This window comes from Abramis brama (assembly GCF_963993115.1).
Source record: "Abramis brama genome assembly, chromosome: 25".
Lineage (NCBI taxonomy): Eukaryota > Metazoa > Chordata > Actinopteri > Cypriniformes > Leuciscidae > Abramis > Abramis brama.
This window is the reverse complement of record NC_139987.1, coordinates 2,830,976-2,840,744: the sequence shown is the minus strand read 5'-3', so window position 1 is coordinate 2,840,744 and position 9,769 is coordinate 2,830,976.

Below are 9,769 nucleotides of genomic sequence, written 5' to 3'. Positions count from 1 at the left end.
CAAAGAATAAAAAGAAATGACCCTCCCCTGTTTTCCTCTGGTGGTCCATTCCATAAATACCCCTAAGTTTAAATCTATATTAAAACACACCTCTTCAACCTAGCATAAACATAGCACACTCTCACATTTCTATTATTCACATCCGTTATTTGCAAATCGGTCTTAAAATCCTGTAGTAAAAATCCAGCTTTGCCGTTGACGGCCTCTGTGACATCACATGCGCACCAGTTCTGTTCATGATGTCACAGGCTGAGAGCGTGTAGTGCAAAGTAAACACAGAGTTTATAGTTTAAAGACAAAAACAGTAAGTTAATGAAATACAGTTTACAAACGGAGTATCGAGATACAAACAATAACGTTAGGCAACATGGAGCAAATGTTATATTACGCTCAACAATTTACCAGCGCTGCTGTGTTATCTGCGAGAAACGCCAGCTGCAGCAGCCTAACAGACGCACCAGCGGAGGACATGACAGGTATTAAAACAAATCAAAACTCACATATATATAGAAATAACAGTCCCAGGTAGCCAAAAAGATGTGGGACAACGATAGCCCAAATCATGTTTTGTGCCGAATTTCGACCATAGACAGTAAAAGAAAGATTTCGACTCTTTTGCGTAACTTCTAGCCTCGGCCGTCGTTTTTAATGTTCTTCTCCGGTAGTTTCCACACGTGTAATTCCTGTCAGAAACTCTGGATTAAGTGGGTTTTTTTTAGTTATCTTCATTAATGGTTGTTCTGTCCTGCTTTATTTATCCCTTATGAATTTATTTTTTAAACCATGTACCACAAATTGGTTGTATTACCACAGTTTAACCATGGTTTTACTAAAGTATCTTGAATTACATTTAAGCATATAGTTACAACAAACATCTAAAAAAAATAACAGAAAGACAAGTTACCATTTAATGATACAGACTTTAACATACAGAAGTTACATAATCTTAAAGAAAATATAAACTTGCATTTATTCTCACATTTGACAAAATAATGAACTACAAAGTTATAAAAAAAAATGTTGGTGATAAAATGGTGCTGTGCAGTTGGGAAAAAAAAGTCAATTGCTAATTTACAGATTAAAAAAATATAAATTTGTTCCACAGTAAAAATGGGTAACACTTTATTTTACAGTGTCCTTGATATGTTACATGTACTTACCATAGTATTAACAGTAAATTATGCATATTTACATGCAACTAACCCTCAACCAAATCCTAACCCTATAGTAAGTACATGTAGTAGTTAATTAATATTACTCAGTACTTAAATATATAATTACACTGTAACAATGACACCTTAATATAAAGTTATATATTGTTTAAATAAACGTAATGTATAAAAAAAAATACACAGCATCATATAGCCTACCTTCTCTAAATTGTCTTGGGTAACCTGTAAACACGTGCCCAACACAAGCATACAGTACGTTTGCAATTTATACTGTACATACTACATTAACAGGTCCCATTAACAATCTTGATTACAACAACATTACTTAACAATGAAATAACTTCAATACATTAGTAAAAGTTTATTTTCTTTTATTGGAATATGTTTACACATATACTACAAAATAAATTAAGTAGAAATAAGCAGTACTTTTCCAGCAGCTGGAAAGCGTACCTTCCCCGGGGGCCGTCACTGGTTAGCAAGCCATCACTTTCCATTAGCATTTCTCTTGACTCCCATTCATTTAGGCGTCACTGACAGCGAATAACTTTACATCTGAGGCGTTTAAAGACTATTTATTCATTGTTTATTTCTAAAGAAACACAACAATGTGTAAAAGGCTCCATTATCTTGTATCTTACGTTTTTGTAAAAATAGGCTAACGATTGCGTCATAACCACTGTCGCACAGTAGAGAAATTACTGTATAGACAGGAGGAGAAACACGCATTCAGTCGGGGGGACGTGGAGGCATAAAGTCCGATAAAGTCAAGGGAGAAGCCCATAGAGAGTCATAAAGATGCTCCTGCTCCAGTTCATGGACAGCTGCTACTCACGCTCTCCGTCTCTGCAAGATTCGGAAGGGAATGATTCAGATTTCGCTTGGCACAGCTACTAGAAGACTTACAACTGTCAAACAGGCTGCTCACGTCACATCTACGTTGTAAAGCTCAGCTTGAGTCTGCGCAGTACGCTCAGCCATCAGGAAGTGAGTGCTTCTAATAGGCTAGGTGCACGTAGCCGCCATTTTGGATTTCGGATCAGCGAGTGTGCAGTTAGACACTTCCGGAGCCGGAGAAAGCCGAAATGTATCTTTTATAGTTGTTTATAGAATCAATTATCACTTAAAATACCACTAAGATCCATATTACTATCACACAAGCCAATGGCAATTAAATGCACAAATGTATAGTCAGATTAATGAATGAAATACAACTGTTCACGAACAGAAGATTGTATTTGACTCATGCTGCGTACGCATACACAATGACAATTATGCCTACTGTAAATATAGAGTTACAACTACGATTAGAGTTGTTTGCATATGCACCGTGAACATTCACACGTTTGCCCTGTGATAGGCTACAATTCGCTCCGTGCACGGCGACCGTTGTTCGAACTTGAGTGTGTGGGCCAGTACTTCCAGTGAAAACTAATGGTGATCTGACAGCGAGAGCGAGAGACAACAGCGACCGAGTTCCATTACCACAGAGATATTTTTTTCACAATGAGTATTCAAGAGAGGTGACTTGCCTTTCAGACGGTGACAGCCTCAGCTCTTCATCGTTGTGTGCCGTTTTGTACCATTTCGTCACGTTACAACAGAGAAGTCAGCTTTCATGCATTCCCCGTTGCCGCTGCGGTACGGGCTGAGTGGATACAGAAGATCCGGAGGGATGACTTCAACCTGACCAAATTTTTAAATGCATATAATTTTCAGTGTAGGCTATTTCACCTGTGCGTTTATATGCTTTCTATTACTGCATTTATTTTGTGCAGGTGAGATGAGTAAAGTTTATCTGTTTCATAAATAATAATAATAATAATCTGGTGTTTATAAGCAACACATACAGTACTACGTGTAAAATATACACAAACTTACCTATATTTGTTTGTGGTACCTACAGTAAAAAATGTAATTGTAAAATATGTGATGATAATATTGATCGAGCAATTGATGTAAGTAAGTAAAAATGCATGCAGAATTGAGAAAATAGTATTTATGGATATAAATTGTAGCCTATCACAGGGCAAACGTGTGAATGTTCACGGTGCATTTTATGCAAACAACTGTAATCGTAGTTGTAACTCTATATTTACAGTAGGCATAATTGTCATTGCATATGCGTATATGAGTCAAATACAATCTTCTGTTCGTGAACAGTTGTATTTCATTCATTAATCTGACTATGCATCCGTGGATTTAATTGCCATTGGCTTGTGTGATAGTAATATGGATCTTAGTAGTATTTTAAGTGATAACTGATTCTATAAACAACTATAAAAGATACATTTCAGCTTTCTCCGGCTCCCTGCACCGGGCGTAATGCGAAACCGGAAGTGTCTAACCGCACACTCGCTGATCCGAAATCCAAAATGGCGGCCACGTGCACCTAGTCTAATTGACTTCACTTTTCTCTGCTGAAGTCTGTGGGGTCGCTGTCCATTTCTTTTACTGTCTATGCGTTGTTCACATCCGCCATTGCTGCACTGACGAGAATGTAGGTGTTGTGTGGCTGGATGTATTAATTCACATAGTTCTCTCTATTTACTTCCGAAATCGGTTTGAGTAGAGACATTTGTAACCAACAAAGGGATATAACTCTAATATAATTAGCTCAAAGTGATCATATTCTCTGATTATTTCTCCTGTGTTTTCAGGCTCTTCTCTGATCATCCCTCTGGTTCTTCCGGTTCTGTTCACCGCTGGACTCTTATTACGGTTTCTCTGTAAGAAGAGTCAGTCTCGAGGTAAAACTCTTTAAATACTTTAGATGGAGAAACTCCATTTATTTTATTGTCTATTATTTTAATACTATAATATAGGGCTGCACGATTATGACAAAATTCATAATTGCCGATTATTCCCTTGAAATTGTAATTGCGATTATTAATTACGATTATCAGAATTTATATATAAATATATAGATAATCATATATATATATATATATATATATATGTAGGCATATTATAATACATGTTTACACAAAAATTGTACTGAAAAATGTACACACACAAGTACTGTCCCCCTTAATATAAACATAAATTGCAATATATAAAACACAAGGTGAAAATAAAGTGGCATTTTGGGGTTAATATGGAAACGACTGTTACCATGGTGAATACACAATACTAACAAGAACTGTTAATGAAACATGGAAACTGCTCCAGGTGAATAGAATGAAAATCATACCTGCATGCAAATCCTTCTCAGCTAACACACGACGTACCAGTAACGTGATTTATTGGTATTTTACTTTTATTTCGTGTAATTTACAATTTAACAACATTGCATGCTCGTAGTTTCTTTTACACTTTATACAGTGAAGCAGCACACAGCGCGCGCCACCGCATTTGCGCGTGCAATTGAAAAGTGCACGCTATGAGCACAGTAACGGCTGACAGGACAGGAAAGTCCGTTTTTCTGAGGTGAAAGACTTTTTATTTCAGCATACACTTTCGTCACTGCCCGGTAGTTCCTATTGTGCTGGGTTTTCTGAAGTAGTCGTGATTCATGTGATTCAGCATAACATTTATTTAAACAACACGCACGCAGAGTGGATTTTCTTTTGTAATCGCGGCTTTGAACAATTACGTAATCGTGGCACCCGTAATCGTAATCGCAATTAGAAATTCGATTAATTGTGCAGCCCTACTATAATAGTATTGTCTATGGCTGGGCAAAAAAATAGATTTTTCGATTAATCGTTTTTTAAAATGTGGTCAATTCAAAATCGATTCTCAAACGCCACGAATCGATTTTTTTTTACATATTTATTTATCTATTACCCAAAAGCCAATGCTAGTTTTCCTCCACTGTTCATAGGCTTGCAAACTCCATTTTATAGCTAATGCTGTGAGATTTTATGTTTGTTTTATCTTAATCAAAATAACCTCAACTAGTGCTCAAATATTGCAATCGTGATGTCAAGCCTACACTATTATACGACGCAAAATGCTGCGATTTTTTATGAAACTAGTGCAAAATACCCGTGCAAAATCAGTTTTTGTGTGTGTTTTTAGTAATTGTTGGTTTGGTGTGATTGAATGCTCATTGTTACAATTACACAGCAAAAGTTCAGTGACATTTTTATTTGTGCATGGTAGAAAGCACACAGTGAACTCAGAGAAAACGCTATGCTTGAGCAAACAGTTTGTGAATAGGCTACTACAAATGATGCCCGTGAAAGAGACTGTGAACGCATTGAATAGGATATGTTTAGTTGGTGAATAGCATAGGCTACTATTACACAATAGCGATAACATTAAGCGCACCAGAATGAAATATAATATTCAGAAGTAAATAGCATAGCTGACATATAGATTCAGTTAACATCCACAAATGAATAAGCGTGTCGATTCAGGGAGCAGTGCAAAGTGCCCGTGCAAAATCAGTTTTTGTGTGTGTTTTTAGTAATTGTTGGTTTCTTGGTAAAGAAAACACATTTTTACTCAAATTAATCAAAATGGATTTATCACGTTTTGGAACCAAACTATAATATTCAGAAGTAAACAGTGTAGCTGACAAATTGTCAGAATGTTTATTTTTAAACCACAACCTTCTTGAGGCTTCTTTGAATGATACAACTCTCTAATGTCAGAATGTTTATTTTTAAACGACAACCTTTTAAAAATGATATATTTAACGATATCTTTAGCATTTCTCATCCAAACAACGTCAAACTTGGCACTGCACTTACTCGTGCCCGTAGCGAGACACCTGTCAAGTTTGAAATCCATCGGACTAACGGTTCGAGAGATATGTGGTTAACAGACACACACACAGACAGACAGACAGACGTTTCTGTAATTTATAGATAGATAAACAAATTTGGGCTGTTAACGCAATTAATGCAGCATCTGTTAATTTTTGTCATCCTTTGGCTAGTGTTACATGATGCCACTCTTATTCATTATTGACTAAAGAACTTTTGTAACTTTAATAAGTATTAGTCTATATATAATTTATAATTAAAGCAGCGCAGACTGTTTGATAACTTTATTCAGTTTCTGTATATGTCCTACCTGTTAGACAGGAAGGGCACAGGTAAAAATGATATGCGAGTTGTTTTTTTTATGGGTTTATGTGAGGATTGTTAACTTGTTTGATCAAGGCATGCGACTGTTCTGACTTGTCCAATTTTCAGCATAAATGTTTCATCTTGCATCAAAATCCTGTCTATTCATTGTATGCATTTGAAATGTAGAGTTGGGTTCTGTTTAATGTACCCAAGTGTACCTAAAATAAAAAGAGTTTATAGCTCTTTTATAGGTTTGTAGCTCTTAATTTCTTTTTATTAATTAACCACTTGTAAACGTCTCGGTTACATATGGTAACCCTCATTCCCTGAGGGAGGGAACGGAGACGTACGTCGTGGTGAACGACGAATAGGAATCTCGCTAGAGAGGCCAATCTACTAAAACAAGTGAAACTAAAAGTGAAACTAAAACAAGCCAATACACATTGGCGTGCAATCATTTGCATCAGCTGCGCAGCCTCGCAGCGCGGGTATTTAACGAGCAGCTGGTGCGATTGCACTTCAGTTTTTTGCCGCCAGACCTTCAGTCCGTGGTCAGAACCCTCGTTCCTTCGGGCAGGAGTCCCCTTGGAACAGGTGTCCAGACATGCTGTGGTGTTCACAGATGCCTCTGCCACGGCTGGGGTGCCACGTACAACGGGCATGCAGTGTCAGGAGTGTGGACGGACCCCCAACTGCATTGGCACATCAACTGCCTCGAGTTGCTTGCAGTACGTCTCGCTCTGAGCAGCTTAAAAAGGCCGCTTCAGGGCAGAGACGTGCTGGTCCGTACGGACAACACTGCGACCGTTGCGTACATCAACCGTCAAGATGGTCTACGCTCCCGTCGCATGTCGCAACTCGCCCGCCATCTCCTCCTTTGGAGTCAGAAGCATCTGAGGTCGCTTCGAGCCATGTATGTCCCCGGTGTGCTCAACCGTGTGGCCGACGAGCTATCACGAGCTCTGCTCCCGGGAGAATGGCGACTCCACCCCCAGGCGGTTCAGCTGATCTGGAGAGAGTTCGGAGAGGCTCAGGTAGACCTGTTTGCCTCCTCAGAGACCTCCCATTGCCGGTTGTTTTACTCCCTGACCGAGGGGACACTCGGCACGGATGCACTGGCACACAGCTGGTCCTGGGGCCTCCTTGCACAGACCCTGTGCAAAGTCAGGGAGGACGAGGAGCAGGTCCTTCTGGTGGCTCCCTATTGGCCCACCCGGACTTGGTTCACAGAACTCATGCTCCTCGTGACAGTCCCTCCCTGGCCCATTCCTCTGAGGAAGGATCTTCTGACTCAGAGACGGGGCACCCTATGGCACCCGCGTCCAGACCTCTGGAAACTCCATGTCTGGTCCCTGGACGGGACGCGGAGGTTCTAGGTGACTTACCCCCAGAGGTACTTAACACCATCACTTCTGCGCGAGCGCAGTCTACAAGACGTGCGTATAGTGTTGTCACGGTACCAAAATTTCAGTATTCGGTACCGATACCAGTGAAAATCCACGGTTCTCGGTACCAATTTCGGTACCAAAGTGCTAGAAATCGATAAATTCTTTGCTGATACTTCCTCGTCATTATGGAGAGCGCAGTTCGCACCGTTTCAAAAATAGTCGATCTCCGAATGCGAACGAACTTACTCTGAATTTTAGTAGGCCTATTGTTTTTATATGAGGATCCTTTTTCAAATACAAGGTCAATATTGATTTTCACTAACGACAAAACAACAAATTATCCGTGAATTTATATGGAACTAATCTTTACAAGCTTTCCATCTTACTCTCCTCATGTACAGTAACGTAACGTTGCATTCGGAGATCGACAAGTTTCTCCTTTCCACAAGCGCTTTCTCTCCCGTGGCGTCTGTCGTTGCTATGCAAACATGAACATAGGCGCTCCTTGAAAAACCATAGACAGTATATAAACGGGAAAAACGAGCGCGCCGCGTCGCTCCTAATATGAGAGATTTGGAATAACGAATCTGCAAAAAACGCGCTATGTGAACGGCCACTTATGGCAACGTGACATTAGCCTAATCCAAAATATTTCCATAAGTGTCTCTTTCCTCCTTTCTTATCAACAAGTGGATTTACAGCCACCACATCAGCAGCACCGCCGGTCGCCATGTCTCAGCGCTTCAATAAAGAGGACGCGCAACTGCACGCGCTCAGTGCATGCATGCGCATCAAGGAACCGGGTTTGAACGGGTCCTCGGTACCACCGGTTCTTAAGAAAACTTGGTACCGTGACGTTTACATTTTTTTAGTACCGACTTGGTACCGAAGTACCGGGTCTTTTGACAACACTACGTGCGTACGCCTTGAAGTGGAACCTGTTCGTCGAGTGGTGTTCCTCCCGCAGAGAGGACCCCCGAAGATGTTCGATAGGGTCAGTGCTTTCCTTCTTGCAGCAAGGGTTGGAGCGAAGGCTGTCTCCCTCCACCCTTAAAGTACATGCTGCTGCTATTTCAGCATATCATGACCACATAGATGGCAAAACAGTTGGAAAGCACGACCTGGTCGTCAGGTTCCTTAGGGGGGCGAGACGATTAAATCCTCCTCGTCCCCCCTCCATACCCTCTTGGGACCTTTCCCTGGTGCTCCGAGCGCTTCAGGATGCTCCCTTTGAGCCTTTGCAGTCAGCAGACTTAAAGCTTCTCTCCTTGAAGACTTTGCTGCTGATTGCACTGGCCTCGATCAAGCATTGATGCAAGCATTTTCGGTCGACAAATCGCATGTTGTACTGAGACCCCGGCCTGGCTATGTGCCCAAGGGTCCTACCACTCCCTTTAGAGATCAGGTAGTGAACCTGCAAGCGCTGCCCCTGGAGGAGGCAGACCCAGCCCTGGCTTTGCTCTGTCCCGTTCGCGCTCTGCGTATGTACGTGGACAGAACTCAAAGCATCAGGACCTCAGACCAGCTCTTTGTCTGTTACGGAGGCCAGCAGAAGGGGAAGGCTGTCTCCAAGCAGAGGATGGCCCACTGGATAGTGGATGCCATCGCCTTGGCTTACCAAGCTCAGGGCGTGCCCTGCCCGCTCAGGTTGCATGCACACTCCACGAGAGGCGTTGCATCCTCCTGGGCGCTGGCACGTGGCTCCTCGCTAACAGATATCTGTAGAGCTGCGGGCTGGGCGACTCCTAACACGTTCGCTAGATACTATAGCCTACGTGTAGAGCCGGTGTCCTCCCGTGTTCTCACCCTAAACGGGTAGAAGCACTGTGAGTACCGGCTCTGTCGGCTTGCTGCACCCTACTGTGCACCCTTATTGCTCCAGAGTCAAAACCTGTCGAGTCCTCCAAACACCCTCGGCCCGGACGTGGCGGAGCGTCCGGTGCCAGGCCTTATCCGCTGAATCCTTGAGATCCGGGTCTAGGCTGGGTACCATATGTGTGACCCTACGGGGATCCCATATGTGTATATCTTCCACGGCTGCTCCTAAATGGAAGCCCGTGTCTTTCCCTTGGGCTAAGTCACCCTCTATTCATATGCAGTACAACCCTCGGGTTAGTCCATATGTTTATTCCCACATAACTCTCCTTAAGAATGTGGCTCCCGCAGCGTTCCCCTCCCTCAGATCGGG